General features: G+C 39.6%; 1 protein-coding gene and 1 pseudogene across 6 annotated transcripts in view; both read right to left on the reverse strand.

Annotated features, from left to right (window-relative positions):
* The window catches only part of ERBIN (erbb2 interacting protein), a 154,847-nt gene that overhangs the window by 88,501 nt on the left and 49,164 nt on the right, over positions 1-17,182 (reverse strand). For all 6 annotated transcript variants that reach the window (XM_017877103.1, XM_017877099.1, XM_017877098.1 and 3 more), the window contains exon 2: positions 2,014-2,061. The gene's annotated coding sequence lies outside the window, so the exon portion shown is untranslated. The remainder of the gene's footprint in view (positions 1-2,013; positions 2,062-17,182) is intronic.
* On the reverse strand, positions 6,499-6,887 carry LOC108532846 (T-cell leukemia/lymphoma protein 1B pseudogene; annotated as a pseudogene).

Genomic DNA, 17,182 nt, shown 5'->3' on the forward strand with positions numbered 1-17,182 from the left:
ACAACTTACTGTTTTTTTTTTTTTGAGACGGAGTCTCGGAGTCTCGCTCTGTCACCCAGGCTGGAGTGCAATGGCCTGATCTCAGCTCACTACAAGCTCCACCTCCCGGGTTCAGGCCATTCTCCTGCCTCAGCCTCCTGAGTAGCTGGGGCTACAGGTGCCCACCACCATGCCCGGCTATTTTTTTTTTTTTGTATTTTTAGTAGACAGGGTTTCACCGCGTTAGCCAGGATAGTCTCAATCTCCTGACCTCGTGATCTGCCCATCTCAGCCTCCCAAAGTGCTGGGATTACAGGCGTGAGCCACAGCACCCAGCCTACTTACTCAATCACTCCATACCAGGCACTGTGCTAAGTTCTTTAGATAAACTATATGCAGACTCTCATTTCATCGTCACTACAACGTTCTAAGATATGTACTGTTAACTGCATTTTTCCACGAAAAAACTGAGTCTGTGCTCTTCCATACTGCTTCTCAATATATAATAACACATACTTGAAAGAAGGTTCTTAAAACAATTCAAGTATCAGTAAATCTTCGCTACATACTCCTCCTTCAGAATTTAAAAAAAAGAAACTAAGATGTCAAACATTAAATGTTTCCATCTAAAATCTCTGTCAACAAATAAATATCCATAAAAGTTTACTACTTAGTAACAATCTTCATATTAAGGCATATTTTATCAATAAGAATAAACAGTTCATCTAATAAGAAGGTTTTAATTGCCAGAAGAGAATTTAGATTTTACCCATATACTTATGAGATCATTTAAAAAATTCCAAAACGAATACAAAATTTCTTGTTCTAAACATTTTAATACAACTGATACTGAGTTAGGAGGACACTTAAGAATAGGAAAGAATTCTATCTGCTAGGTCCAGTATGGTAGCCACTAGACACATGTGGCTATTTAAACTTAGTGTTAAAAGCTAAATCAAATAAAATTTAAAATTCAGTTTATAAGTCACACATTTAAACGCTTAATGGCCACTGGACCATATTGGGTCCAAACATATAAAGATAACATATAAAGATGTAGGGCACTTGAGGTATAAGGCAATTTATAGGGTCAAGTAATTGTTAATGGAGATATAACAATTTCCAAGTTTTTTTCTGTAGAGCTAATCATGTTGTAGACCGACAAACAGAAATTGTAGAACTTCTCTGAAAGGAGAACGAATTCAGAAAAGGAAGATTAGATATTGGGCTCTAGGAAGCTAAATAGAGTTTACGTCTCAAAGGAAAACTTTCTGTGAATAGAGACTACAAAGAGAGCAATTTAGACCTCAGATCAAATTCAGTGGGCCTAGTGCCAATATAAAAATGAGTGCCAAATCTAGATAGGCCTGCAAATGCAAGTGGTATAGACTAAGAACTGCTGACTGATAAGAAAGGTTGAAAACCTTAATTCTTGAGGGCAGAGGAGGAAAGTAACATATGAAAGAGAAGTAAATGAGTAACAGTACCCAGAGACTGAGTCTCCTTTACAGAATAACACAAGGAAGTAATCCAAAAGGAAGAAAGCCTAGCCTGATCGGAACTGAACTGATCAACATGGGAACTGCTAATTAGAATTTCAGGTATGTCATAAGGAAGAGCCACTTTATAAATCAGAAGTAACACTGTAGACATAAGAATCTTCTAATCACAATGGAGAAGAAAGTGTCGACCCAGAAAATGAGCACAATAATAAGCTTTTTTTTTTTTTTTTTTGGCAACAGGGTCACACTCTGTCGCCCAGACTGGAGTGCAGTGCTGTGATGTTGGCTCACTGCAGCCTCCATCTCCCAGGCTCAAGCGATCCTCCCACCAGCCTCCCAAGGGTACTACCATGCCACCAGCCACCACACCCAGCTAATTTTTGTAATTTCTACAGAGATGGGGGTTTCGCCATGTTGCCCAGGCTGGTCTCAAACTCCTGCACTGACCTCCCAAAAGTGCTGAGATTAGAGGTGTGTGCCACTGTAACTGGCTGCTGAAAACTTTCTACCAAAAGAAATTGAAGTTACTTACCACTGGGTTGAATTTATCTCCCTGATGTTTCTTAATTGAGCCAACATTCTATAGAAAGCAAAAAAAAAAAAAAAAAATTAACAATAAAACGAATCCTTATGACTTTAAGGAACATCTCTTTTAATATCTCATTTATACAAAAGTTAAACTTCTCAAAAATTAACCTCTGTAAACTGAAAATAGTTAAGACCAAATAGTCACACCAAAATATTAGCCTCTTAAAAACACACACACAAGTGTATGCACACACATACACATATTTACTAGCTTCTAAATAAATGACTAGCTTTCTTTTTTTTTTTTTAAGAGACTGGGTCTCACTCTATCACCTAGGCTAGAGCCCAGTGACACAAACATGGCTCACTGCAGCTTCAAACCCCTGGGCTCAATCAATCCTCCCACCTCAGCCTCCTGAGTAGCTAGGACTACAGGTGTACACCACCATACCCAGTTAATTTTAAAATTATTTTTAGAGACAGAGTCTCACTATGTTGACCATGCTGGTCTTGAACTCCTGGCCTTAAGTGATTCTCCCACCTCAGTCTCCCAAAGTGCTGGGATTACAAACGTGAGACACTGCACCCAGCCAAATGGCTATCTTTACAGTGGATAGTCTTCATACATTTATAAACTATTGAGAGCCCTCATTATATAAATAAATACTCTTTCACCTACCATTAAAATGCCATTAATTTGAACTTACTGGGAAATAATTTTCCAAGCAAATAAACTCGGCCAATTATATCTTAGTAATTTTTCATAGTTCTATGTGGCAGGCACTGTTAACTGTTCATGGAATTTATTTTCCCTTCTAATACTTTTTTTTTTTTTGAGACGTATCACTCTGTTGCCCCGGATGGAGTACAGTGGTGCAAACTCAGCTCACTGCAACCTCTGCTTCCTGGGTTCAAGCAACTTTCCTGCCTCAGCCTGCCGAGTAGCTGAGATTACAGGTACGCGCCACAGCTGGCTAACTCTTTTTTTTAGTACAGACGGGGTTTTGCCACGTTGACCAGGCTGGTCTCAAACTCCTGACCTCAAGTGATCCACCCGCCTTGACCTCCCAAAGTGCTGGGGTTACAGGCGTGAGCCACCACGCCCGGAATTTTTTTTTTTTTTTTTGAGACAGGATCTTGTTCTGTCACCCAGGCTAGAATGCAGCGGCACAATCATGGCTCACTTCAGCATCGACCTCCTGGGCTCAAAGGATCCTCCTGCCTTAGCCTCTTGAGTGGGTGGGACTATAAGCATGCACCACCACAGCCAGGTACCCTTTTTTTCTTTTTTTCTTGTGTGTGTGTGTGTGTGTGTGTGTGTGTGTGTGTGTGTGTGTGCAGAGACAGAGTCTCACTATGTTGCCCAAGCTGGTCTCAAACTCCTGGCTCAAGCAATCCTTCCACCCACCTCAGCCTCCCAAAGTGCTGGGTTTATAGGTGTGATCTGGCCTTCCTTTCAAGACTCTAGATTATTCAGGGCAGTAAGGGGCCCAGCTCAATTACCACTTTTGAGCTTTCCATGCCTGGAGGGGTCAAGAAGAAATGGGTAACGCAGTGAAAATCAAAGGCTTATATTCTGAAGTCTGCTTTGGTGGTGAAATGCGGGTTAATTCTGGAAAAACATTTGCTTTCCTGATAAATGGGAGCAAATATGTCTGACACCACCACTCTCCCATTTTTCTAGCCTTGTATGTGTATACAGTATCTAGTGCTGAAACAACCATCCTATTACCATAAGTCAACAAGCATGAGGAATAATAACCAGCCAATAAATAAGACAGAGGAAAAAAACAAAACAAGCTGGGGTTTCAAATAGCACTGCTGAGCAGCTGAATTAATGCTAACTATTCTCTATTTCTGGATTTCTTGGTATGTGGGAAAACTAATTCCCTTATTTGCTTAAATTATTTCTATGTTTTCTGTACTTGCAGCCAACACATTCCAAAGTGAGACAGCTTAATAAATAATAGTCTTAATAAAAAGTGCATACATCATAAATCATCTTTTTCTTAAAAACTCAGAGTGATATCCATTTATGTGTTTCAGAATTTCAGAATTGCCCTAAATACATCAAACTATTTGTCGCTATGCCAAATGGTATAGGACTAACGTGTTTAACGTGTGTGTTTAACGTTCTCTAAGAATTCGACATATACTGCATGCCACAAAAAACAACAGCAGCAACAACGAAGCTGTGTGTACAGCAAGCAAAGTTTGCCACCAAGTCTTCTGTCACTCATACAGACTCCCACAGATATGACAGTCTGGTGGAATGGAGCTGCCAGTAAACTGAAATGGAATAAGACCATGGTAGGAGCAGGGCAGAGAGAAGAGAGATGCTTGTATTCAAAAACTTTACTTTGAAATACTTGAAAGATATCTGAGTAGGACATTAAGCAGCTAGATACAGGCATTCAGAGATGTGGGAAGAGATCCAAGCTGTGGATACAAATTTGAAAGTCATCTGCTTATAGATGATATTTAAAGCAATGAAACTAGATGAGATCATCAAGGGCATGAGGGCAGACAGAAAAGAGAATAGGTTCAATGGTTGAGCCCCAAAACATTACAGACCAGCAAAGGACACTGAAGAGAAGCAGTCAAGTGAAGCAAAAGAGACACTCCACCCCGACAGAAAAAGTGTGATATTCTAAAAGCCAGGTGGAAAAAAAAAAATGTTTCAAGGAGGAAGATGTTATCACCTCTGTTAATAAGGACTTAGAATGGCCACTGTGTATTAATGTGAAAGTCATTGATTATCTTGACAAAATCACCTCTAGTTGGTGGGGCAAAACACTACTTGGAAGGGATTCAAGAAAGAGCAGAAGAACTAGAACAGACAACTCAGGTAGTTTTGCTATATAAAACATTAGAAAAATAAAGTAGTCGCCAGACCCGAATATGAATGAAGAGCTACAACACTAGATTTGTAGGCAGATAGATAGAAATAATTTAGTAGAGAAAAAGAGGAGCTCACTGATAATTTTCATAAGCAGGATCTGGGCAACCATTCATAGACTGCCCTAGTAAACTCTGCCACCAATTTAAAAAGCTGTTCATGAGGAAGAAAAACGTATCTTGGCTGTAACTGCAACTAGCTACTTAATATTCACTCATTGTTTTTGAAAAATACAGATACTATACTCTCTCCCTGGAGATTCTGATTTAGTAAATTAGGTACAGTATAAAACTCAAAATTCTTTGTCTTAAACAAAATGTCGGGCCGGGTGTGGTGGCTCACGCCTGTAATCCCAGCACTGTGGGAAGCTGAGGCAGGTGGATCACGAAGTCAGGAGATTGAAACCAGCCTGGCCAACATGGTGAAACCCCATCTCTACTAAAAATACAAAAATTAACTGGGCGTGGTGGTGCAAACCTGTAATCCCAGTTACTCAGGAAGCTGAGGCGAGAGAATTGCTTGAACCTGGGAGGCGGAGGCTGGAATGAGCCAAGATCGCGCCACTGTACTACAGCCTGGGCGACAGAGACTCCATCTCAAAACAACAACAATAAAAAAAGTCATGTGATTCCTTTTTCCAACACAGTTTCAACAATAATCAATGCATGGTCAATCTTATTTCATCTATACCATAGCCACTATCATTTAGCCTTCCCCATCCTCTGCTTGAGATTATTTTGACAAAAGTCTCAGTTTGAGAATTACTATAAAAATTGAAAAGTAAAATCACTGTGAAGATTTTTTTTTAATAAAGCACATTTTCTATTTACCTAAAGAGATCACAAGATATACCTGGCTATATATTTCTTTTTTCAGTGAGCAATAAGTTTAATTAACCAGTACTGCGAGGTCACCTTCATGGATTAGCATCCTGCTGTGAGCTGAAGGACTGAACAAGCAGAAGCACAGGCCAAACCCATCCCTCCATACTCCCCACTGTGCAGATGGACTCACTGAGGCTCCAGCATACACTGCTTGCTCAGCACTTCATCTATTTCAGGCCAAAGTGTCAGCAGAACTGATACCCCCAGGGCATCCAAGTACACATCCAGACTCAGTTCCCTCTGCGGCCATCTCTTAAACCAAGCCACTGACTGCTGATGGTGAGTTTCCAATCATGGGCTGCACTGAGGGTGCCAGAGGCCTGGCTGGGTATGCAGCCTAGTGGGTATGGAGTCAAGGACATTTGGGAGTGGCATCTGGAAGATCAGCATGAGGGGCAGAGAGGAGAAAGAGAACCCATGGCTTGCAGCCAGCAGGGGAAACGGGCCCAGTGCACAGACAGGGCCCCTAGTGAAGCCCATCCAGGCCAAGTGCCCTCAGTACAGATCTGAGTGGATCAGGACAAGACTGATAAGTGAAGAAAATGAGAGAAGCTGAGCAGGCAGGGACCCCACTGCCTCCTGCCTGCAAGGAGGCCATGCTGGATGTGCAAACGGAATAGCAGGTACACAAAGATCCTCACTGAGGGGGCGCGAAGAGACATGAGGCCAGAGGAGTCAGGGCAAGCAGGGCCAGCCACTCCCAATGTCAGTCATTCCTTGCCGGCCAATATGTTAGGACCAGCTGCTCCATGGAAACGATCTGGTCCACTATTTCCCAGAAACTGGAATTTGCTGCTTGGTACCTCCTCCTGGGGTAGAGCTGCCACACGGGGAGCAGCTGGGAGAAGAGGAGCTGGCTGGGGGACAGTGGCTCCGGGGTGTGCACTGGCATCTGCCACATGTGCACCGTGATGCTGGGTTCATATGTGCTGCCCTGTGAGCTCGAGCCCCCAGCCCATTCTCTGTTCAGGGGATACAGGTTGCATAACCATGGTCACCCAGGTCCTCCCCTCGTCATCCTCATAGATGCCAGGCCTCCAGATCCACAGAGAGTTGCGGGGGCGCCCTGAGATGCGGAGAAGCTTCGGAGGCCATGGCAAGGCTGCACTCCGGGGTCGCCTCGAGGCACACATGTATACTCGACTGGATTTAAGAGCAATCTTACGTGGTGCAATATTTCATTTAGTAAAAATGTAAAACAAAGCCTCCTCAGGCATGCCCACACCTATCAGACGATATTTAGTGGTTGTGTAAGATCATTTAGTTTAATCATAGTTATCACAATGTTGCTAATCTGTATTTGGTATATTTATGCTTAGTTCCAAGGCATTTTATGAACATTATTAACCCCTTACTGATAAGTACATAACAATTAAAATAATAATATGAAAAAGAATAAAGATAGAAAGTAGAAGAGTAAAAAAAAGTTTTTAAACTTAAGTAATGAAAAAATTATAGGCCAGGCGCGGTGGCTCAAGCCTGTAATCCCAGCACTTTGGGAGGCCGAGGCAGGCGGATCACGAGGTCAGGAGATCGAGACCATCCTGGCTAACATGGTGAAACCCCGTCTCTACTAAAAAAAAAAAAATACAAAAAACTAGCCGGGCGAGGTGGCGGGCGCCTGTAGTCCCAGCTACTCGGGAGGCTGAGGCAGGAGAATGGCGTAAACCTGGGAGGCGGAGCTTGCAGTGAGCTGAGATCCGGCCACTGCACTCCAGCCCGGGCGATAGAGGGAGACTCCGTCTCAAAAAAAAAAAAAAAAAGAAAGAAAGAAAAAATTATAAACGCTGTGTTAAGAGTAATTCTGAAAGACAACAGTCAAAAACTAAATATATATAAAATGTGATATGCCTATAACATATACAAGAAACAAGGAAAAGATGCTGATGGCTAGATCATACTTATAACTAGAAGATCAACATCAGTGTCTGGTCCCATTAGCCTAATTCTAATCAAGAAGAAAGCTGGGTGTTTTTTCAATACGAACAGTGTTAAAATTTAACAGTGTTAAAATCAAACTATGGTTAACCTAAACATATCTAAAAATGTATTACTGTGCAATTAAGTGGTAGACATATACACTGAATTACCAGGGAATCCTTACATTTGCAAAATTTTCCATTTTTGTATTTTTAGATACAATTTACATAATGAACACATTCTAAGAGTATAGATGGTAGAGAGATACAATCATATAACCAGCAGGAATCAAGACATGTTAACATTTCCATCACCCTAAAAGGTTCACACTTGCCCCTTCCCAGTCAACACCTGACCAAGGCAGCCTGTCCTGAATAAAAGTACATTTGTGTACAAGTGTTAATAAGAACACAGGGTTCTGTTCTCATGGGTAAATACATGGGAATGAAACTGCTGGGTCATAGTCTGTAAGTAATTTAATTCTATTCAAAACTATTGTCTTACAAAGTGGTTTTATTATTTAACATTCCCAGAAAAGAAAATTACAATTACATTCTCACCAACACTTGGTATTTTCAGTCTTTCTTAATTTTGCATTTTTCTAATTACAAATGGCATTGAGAAGCCTTATCTGTATCTAGATCTCACTTTGATGAGACAGATCATCAAGTCTCATACTTTAATGGAATAAGACTTTTGGAGAAGTGAGATCAAATTTTGTATAAGAGAGGAAGGCAAATTATTGTGATCGAGATTACACTGCATTGAAAGAAAATTCTCCATAAACATTTCACATTCCTGCATCTTCTCGGTCCTCTGAGTAATGTTATTTATATAAGGTGTTTGTATAGAGACATTCTAGGATAGTAACACTAAGCAAGTTTCAGAGAGTCCACCTTCCCCTCTCCAGAAAAGACTTGCTTATACTCCAGAGGAGAGGATGGACAGGTTACCAGTGGTCCTAAATAAGATCAGGTTTTCTATTTTGGGGTTCTTCTCCTATTACGTACACTACTGCACGAGCAGGTACTATAGGACTCTCAGTATGTCACCCTCTGAAGATTAAGGTTTAAAGAACTGACACAAGACATTCCTCTAGTTACTGCTTTTGTGGTAATAACCTCTCTGTCTCTAATCTAAAGGTATTCTGTTTTCTGGCAGGCTTAACTTTTTAGCTTGTAAATAGGGTAAAATCTCAGACTTCACTATTTCTGACTTAACCACTGTAGACTGAAAAACATGGCCAGAATGTTTTACACCACCTAAAATAATGAGATAGAATCTATTTCCCCAACCCCACAAATTTGGGCAGGCCTTGTGACTTGTTTACATCAACTCAATGCAGCGTAAGTTTTGTTGGGCAAGTGACAGTCCCCATGCCTCATGATTTGCAAAGTCCACCTTTACCTTCTTTGAATGTTGCCCGGAGAATACAATGCCACAAAGAAGCCTGGGATAAAGGACCACATGCTGATTCACATAATTCAGAGAAACAGTCAACTGCTGTTGTTTTAAGCCACCAAGTGGTGGAGAGATTCCTAACACAGAAACAGATACTAAAACAATTGGTTTTTGTTGTTTAAAAATAACAAACAAAAGTTTTAAATAGTTATTTCCTTTTTATCCTTCTAACAGCTATAGAATCTGTACCATAAGCACCCCCCATTTTTTTTATCAGTAAGCTGCGGATTTTTTTATTCCCCTCAGTCAATCTTGCTACAGGTTTATCAATTGGATTATCTTTTCAAAGAGGAAATGTTATATTTTGTTCATTTTCTTAGAGTATGCTTTCTATTTCATTGATTTCTGCTTTCTTCTCTATATTTTCTGCCTTTCACTTATTCTGAATTTCTTTTTCTGTCCTTAGAATAAAACTTTCTAATCCTTATTTCTTCATTAAACTTTAAAGATACAAATTATCTCAGTACTACTTTAATAATTTAAGCACACATTTAATAATTTTGATGTTGTCTTTTGCTGAATATATTTAACATCCTTTCTAATTTTCCATCTGATTTATTCTTTTACTGATGGGTTATTCAAAATTGACTTCCTTAATTTCAAAATATTTGGTAATCTACCAAACCTCATTTTGTTACTGATTTCTATGTAATTCCAATACAGTCAACAGAACAGTACTATCATTTCAAGTCTTTGAAATATGTTGAGACTTTCGATGGTCCCACATAATTCTTAGTGAGAGGTTCCATGTGTACATGAATGTCACATACTGCATCTCTTGGGTATAATGTTCTATAAATGTCAATTAGATAAAATTGGTTGACAGTTGTGTTCAAATCTTCTATAGCCTTACCAATTTATGGCTTTCTTTTTCTGTAAGTTATCGAAAAGTATAGGCATCTCTTAACTACAGTTGTAAATTTGTCTATTCTTTTATTTTTATTTCATGTATATTGGAGGTCCACTATACCGTGAACAGATATTTAGGGCTCATACCTTCTTGGTGAATGGATCCTTCTAACATTATGAGGTTTTTTTCCCTGCTAGTAATCCTTGTCTTTTAATATTTTGCCTGATGTCACGATAGTCCTATAGGAGCTTTCTCTTGATTAGTGTTAATGTGGTATATATTTTCCATCCATTACTTTTAACTAAACGTCTTTACATTTCGAGTACCCATTTGTAGGAAGCATAATGTTGGGTCTTTTTAGAAATCAAATTTGACAATTTCTATGTTTTAATGGTGGGCTTAGATCTTTCATATTTTATGTAATTATTACCATGACAGAACTTAAAACTGTCACATTATTATTTCTTTTTTTTTTTGAGACGGAGTCTCGCTCTGTCACCCAGGCTGGAGTGCAGTGGCACGATCTCAGCTCACTGCAACCTCCACTCCCCAGGTTCACGCGATTCTCCTGCCTCAACCTCCCGAGTAGCTTGGACTACAGGCGCCCGACACTGCGCCCGACACGAAGTAGTTTTTGTACTTTTAGTAGAGACAGGGTTTCCCCATGTTGGCCAGGCTGGTGTCAAACTCCTGACCTCAAGTGATCCCCAATGCCTCCACCTCCCAAAGCACTGGGATTACAGGTGTGAGCCACCACACCCAGCCTCATATTTATTTTCTATTTGTTCTTTGTTCATCTTTTCTTACCTTCTAATAAAGTTTTCCTTTTATTCCATTTTATCTCCTTTTATGGACTTTTAGCTATCCTACATTTTTGGTTGCTCTAGAAATTACAATATGCATTCTTCATTCAACATAGCCCATTTTCAAATGATACTATACCATTTCACATATCATCTAAGTACTATAAAAGAGTATGCATGTATTTACTTCCATCTTTTGTGCTGTCTTATATTTTACTGATACATACTATAAATTCTACAATACATTGTAATTTTTGGCTTTGTGCTATCCACTGTCATTTATATAAATTTAAAAACTAGAAAATAAACTTTCGTATTTATTCACATTTACCATTTCCTTCCGTCTTTATTTCTTATCATAAATCTGCCATTAAGGCTATTTGATCAATTTTTTAGATGTAAGATATTCTATTTTTCAGTTCCAGAATATGCATTTGGTTTTTTGGCACTTCCATTACTCACCTGAAATACTCAATCCCCCATATGTTATCCTGCCAATTGCCTTAATGTTCTTTTCTCCTAATTCCAATAACTGGGTCATCTATAAGCCTATACAATCACCCTTTTCCATGTCTTTGTATGTTTCATATATTTTATAATATTCTAGACACTATAAGGTAATAGTCAGAAATTCAGTATAATTTTATTCATCTGGTTTTGGGGCTTTTTTTCAGACAGGGTCTCAGTCACCCAGGCTGGAGGTCACTGGCACAATCTCAGCTCACTGTAGCCTCAACCTCCCAGGTTCAAGTAATCCCCAACTTCAGTCACCCAAATAGCTGGGACTATAGGCATGTACCACCACCACAGTCAGCAATTTTTTATTTTTTGTGGAGACAGGGTCCCACTATGTTGCCCAGGCTGGTATTGAACTCCTGGGCTAAAGCAATCCTCCTGCTTCCACCTCTCAAAGTGCTAGGGTTACAGGCATAAGCCACCACGCCTCACTATAACATTGTTTTAAGTGTTATTTCCCAGGGAGTGTAAGGTCCTTCTACTTCTCCCAGGATAAAGGTTGGAAATTCAGATTTCTAGTAGAGTCCATTTGAGCTGGGACTTGCAGCAGCTTTAATTAGACTGAATTCATCTGTAATAAGTCCAAATCCCAACCTCCCCATCACTGACCCAAAGTCACCTTTTCAATCTTGTCAAATCTGAGGTAGTAGAAGTTTGGGTTGCAGTTCCAAATATTTTTTCTTTCAGTTTACCTTCAGATTCAAGTCCAACAGGGTCCCAAATTCCAAGCACTCCTTGAATTTGCAGGACTACATGATTTCTCTATGCTTTCAATCCTCTCCTATCCTGCAACTTCTTGGCAAAATGTAACAGGGGAAGACAGAACCAAAGTATCATGCATAATTATTTGATTTTTGTCTTTGAGGCTCTGTCAGAGTCCCACATCTTCCCTAAAGCCCCCACTGTCATTCAAGGATCCTAATTCTCGAATGCCTTTATCCTATAACTTCAATGTCTCTCCATATTATCCACCTATACTGATACCAGACACTTGCCCCCAGGCAGGCAAACTGCCACATTCACCTACACAGAACTCTTGTTAACTCTGAAATTCAGATCACTAAGGTTTCTTTGAGTCCATCAATTTTTGTTAGCCCTATTTTATAAGTGTAGATCAAGGTAGAAGAATCTGTGGAATTCTCTTCCATCTCAGTGTAGCAGGACTGACATAACTTAGGAAACAAGAAAGCCTCAATTTTTTTTCAACAGAAAAACTCGTTCATTCCACAATTAGACATATGACTACAAATGCAAACATCTCAGACAGAATTAACTATGAAAAGCTGACATAAGACCATTCTATAATCTGAAGGAAGAGGTGGGAGAGAACAAGGAAAGAAAACAGCTCAATATGGCTCATAACAATACTTGGAAAAGGTGAAACTGCATAAAATAAAGACTGGAAGTCTGTGGGTAAATTTCACCTGTTCCTAGCATAGAGTTGACTTGGCTATTTTCAACAATAGGTCAACAAAAGGTGTGCAAAGATGTTTGTGACAATATGGATTACAAATATGTATATTCACAAAGCTATTGCTTAATATGACAGGGAAATTAAATCGTGGCATTGTTTCAAACCTAGAAATAGCTTTCTTGTATAATCTTTCTTTTTTTGTGTGAGACAGTCTCATTCTGTCACCCAGGCTGGAGTACAGTGGCGCCATCTCAGCTCACTGCAACCTCTGCCTCCCGGGTTCAAGCAATTATCATGCTTCAGCCTCCACAGTAGCTGGGAATACAAGTGTACGCCACTACATACAGTTAATTTTTGTAATTGTAGTAGAGATGGAGTTTCACCGTGTTGGCCAGAATGGTCTCAAACTCCTGGCCTCAAGTGATCCAAGCACCTCAGCTTCTCAAAGTGCTGGGATCGTAGGTGTGAGCCACTGTGCCCAGCCTCTCATACAGTCTTGACTGGATTCTAAACTCTTCCCCATAAGACGCAATCCTGTAGCAGGATTAATTTCCCCACATGTATTCCATCACTTCTCTTCACTTCCTCATGTTTATGTCTATGCCAGAGTAATTCCCAATCACCTTTGTTTCTCCTAGTAACTTGTAACAACGTCTTTTCCTCCATGAAATCATTATGCATGACTTAGGGAGCCCTAAATGGAAACAGAAAAAGGCAGTCAAATTAACTAGAAAGAACCCTAATTATGATGGGGAATATTAAGTCTATCCTTATAAAGAGAAACAGTCTAAAATACTCTAAATTGATTGTGACCACACACAGCAATATGCTATACCAAGTAGGTGTATTTTTTCTTTCATCTTAAAAAGAATCTCTCCTGAAACCACATCTCTCTCTACGGCTACCAACACATTATTCTGCTGTCTTTTACAGAAAAATTCCTCAAACAAGTTGTCCACATGCAGTGACTTCAATTATTCTATCAAGTGTTCCTATATCCACTCCAACCACACTTTTGTCCCCATCATTTCAAGAAAAACTGTTCTTAAAACATCTAAAGTCAACAGACAATCTGGCCAGGCGCAGTGGCTCACACCTGTAATCCCAGCACTTTGCGAGGCGCCAAGGCAGGCGGATCACTTGAAGCCAGAAGTTCGTGACCAGCCTGGCCAACATGGTGAAAGCCCATTTCTACTAAAAATGCAAAAATTAGCCAGGCATGGTGCCGGGCACCTGTAATTCCAGCTATTCAGGATGCTGAGGCAAGAGAATCGCTTGAATCTGGGAGGCAGAGGTTGCAGTGAGCTGAGATTGCGCCACTGCACTACAGCCTGGGTGACAGAGTGAGACTCCATCGCGAAAAATAAAAAAACAAAAAAATACGGCTGGATGTGGTGGCTCACGCCTGTAATCCCAGCACTTTGGAAGGTCGAGGCAGGCAGATCACTTGAAGTCAGGAGTTCGAGACCAGCTTGGCCAACATAGTGAAATCCTGTCTCTACTAATAACACAAAAATCAGCTGGGCACCGTGGCACATGCCTGTAATCCCAGCTACTCGAGAGGCTGAGGCAGAAGAATCACTTGAACCCAGGAGGCAAAGGTTGCAGTGGGCCAAGATCCCGCCACTGCAATCCAGCCTGGGTGACAGAGCGAGACTCTGCCTCAAAAATAAACAAACAAATAAATAAAATAAATTCAATAGACAATCTAAATTCATTCCCCCCCGCCCCCTTGCTTTCTTAGCAGCATCGCTTCCCCTTACTTTCCAAGTTTTCTTCATTTAGCTTCCAACACACCACACATTCTCCTAGTTTTGTTTCTATACCACTGGTCAAATCTCAATTTCCTTTGCTAGTTGCTCCTCTTTATGCCAACCTCTTAACTCATTCCTAACAATACAAAGAACACAGATCTTGGCCTTCTTTTCTATATACACTCACACCTTTGGTGATCAGCCAGTTTCAATTCCTGAACTCTTACCTACCTTTTAAATACTAAGTACTTTAATGACTGCTATCTTAGTTTGGGTTCTCCCAAAAGCAATGACTGAGGTAAGAACCTGAGTAAAAGTAGTTTGTCTAGAGAATGACCTACGGGAGCAGGAAGAGTAAGACAGGGATGGAAGAAAAGCCAATATAAGGAATACTATACTGTCAATGTCATCCCTAAAGATAACAGGGGATCAATCTACTTAAACCTCCCAAGAAGCATATAGATGGTCTCTCAAAATTCTCTCCAGATAGAATGAGACGTGAGCTTTTATCCATCCAGTATGATACAGGAGCAGCACTACCTCTATAGGCATTACCTCTGCCTCACTACCAATCTATGCTTACTTTCTAATCTTGTTGGCCTCCCACAGAAAAGAAATCACTGGGGCCAAAAAATGAAGAGTGTGTTTGCAGCAGGAAGCTCAGCCTGAGGTGAGTCTAAGCTTTCATGGTATTATTTCCTGCAGGAGGGGTTAAAAATCAGAGGTGAGCCAAGAGAACTGTGATGCAGGACACCAGAAATGCCTGCTTTACTGAAGCCTGGACCACTCTCCTAAACCTCAGACTTGTATATCCAACTCCCCATCCAATGTCTCCACTCAGTGAAGGGATTTAAAGAAAAAAGCAGGAATTAATTATTTAGAAAAGAGAAACAGTAAAAATGACTAAATCCATCAGCCAGTTGTTTTTGGTAGAAGCAGAGAAATATAAAGAACAGACAATTTCCCAGCAGATTTAAAGAAATAAAACATACGAGTAGGAATCAGAACGGTAATTTAACAATACAGATAAAAAGTATTTTCAGGCAAGGTGCAGGTGGGAGGATCATTTGGGGCCCATAGTTAAGAGACCCGCCTGCACAACATAGTGAGACCTTGTCTCTACAAAAAATTTACAAAATTAGCTGGGCATGGTGACACATGCCTATAGTCCCAGCTGCTCAGGAGGATAGCATGAGTTCAGGATTTTGAGGCTATCAGGCTATAGTAAGCTATGATTATGCCACTGCACTCCAGCCTGGGTGACAGGGGGAGGCCCTGCCTCAAAAACAAACACACAAAAAAGTATTGTAAAAAAAAATTACTAAGCTCAAATAGTGATGTGCTTTACAATACATGACTTTATATAAAAATACAAATTACAAGAATTTTCTCAAGAAATAGAAAATCACAGATGAAATCATGGGTGAAATTTGTCAAAATTACTACTGTAAAGGACAACATGAACCCAGTGCTTGCAAACTTTCAGGAGGTGAAATTTGCAAGGTTCAGGGTTCACAAGAAAGAAGGAAGATTTAATGTAACTGTGATACCAACACCTCTCAAAGTCAGTATAAAGCAACCATTTAGTTGCTTCTATATAATTTAGGATTTTCTGAAGTATTCTTGAATCTAACATTTAGATCTAACATTAGAATTTAACATTTAGATTCAAGAACAAAAATGTTATATTTAGATTAAAGAATACTTCAAAAAATCCTAAATTATACGAAAGCAACTCAAATGCAACAGTAATAGTAAAACATGACTAAGGAGAATTGATTCTAGGAATGCCAAGACGATTTTTCTCTACGTGAGAAAAATCTACTGACAACACCTCATCATACAATGAGACAAAAGGGGGAATACCAAAAGGTAATAAATCTAAATAAAAGTCAACATCTATTCTTGACAAAATTCTTAGTATGACAAAATTCTTAGTATATTAGAAACAGTGTATTTCCTCAATAGAAAACTAACCATCAGTGTCCAGAATAAAACACTAGAGACATTCCTATCAAAATAAAAAATATTAGTATTACCAATAAAGTACAAAGACAAACCACAGAATGGCAGAAAATATCTGTAAATCATATATCTGATAATGAACTTTTAGCCAGAATAGATAAAGAACTCTTAAAACTAAACAAAAAGACAAAAAACAAAACTTAAAAAAGGGCAAAGGATTTGAACAGGCATTTCTCCCAAAGATAAAACAAATGCCACCAAAATCCCATAAAGATGCTAATATTATTAGTCATTTGGGCAATACAAATCAAAACCACAATGACATTACCGTTTTATACTCACTAGGATGCCTATAATCGAGACAGGCAATAACACACTGGGAGGATGTGGAGAAACTGAACTTCAAACACAGCTGATGGGAATACAAAACGGTGTGGTCACTTTGAAAAAGAGGCTGGCAGTCCCTCCAAAAAGGTAAACACAATTATCATATGATACAACAATTTCACTCCTAGGTATCCAAAAGAACTGAAAACACATGTTCTTGGAAAAATTTGTAACTAATGTTCATAACAGTGTTATTCAGTGACCCAAAAGTAAAAACAACTCAAATGTCCATCCGCCAATGAATAAACAAAATGTCATCTATCCCTACAGTGGAGTATTATTCAGCTATAAAAAGGATGAAGTACTGATACATGATACAA

Source organism: Rhinopithecus bieti, unplaced genomic scaffold (genome assembly GCF_001698545.2).
Source record: "Rhinopithecus bieti isolate Rb0 unplaced genomic scaffold, ASM169854v2 scaffold_10181, whole genome shotgun sequence".
Taxonomy (NCBI): domain Eukaryota; kingdom Metazoa; phylum Chordata; class Mammalia; order Primates; family Cercopithecidae; genus Rhinopithecus; species Rhinopithecus bieti.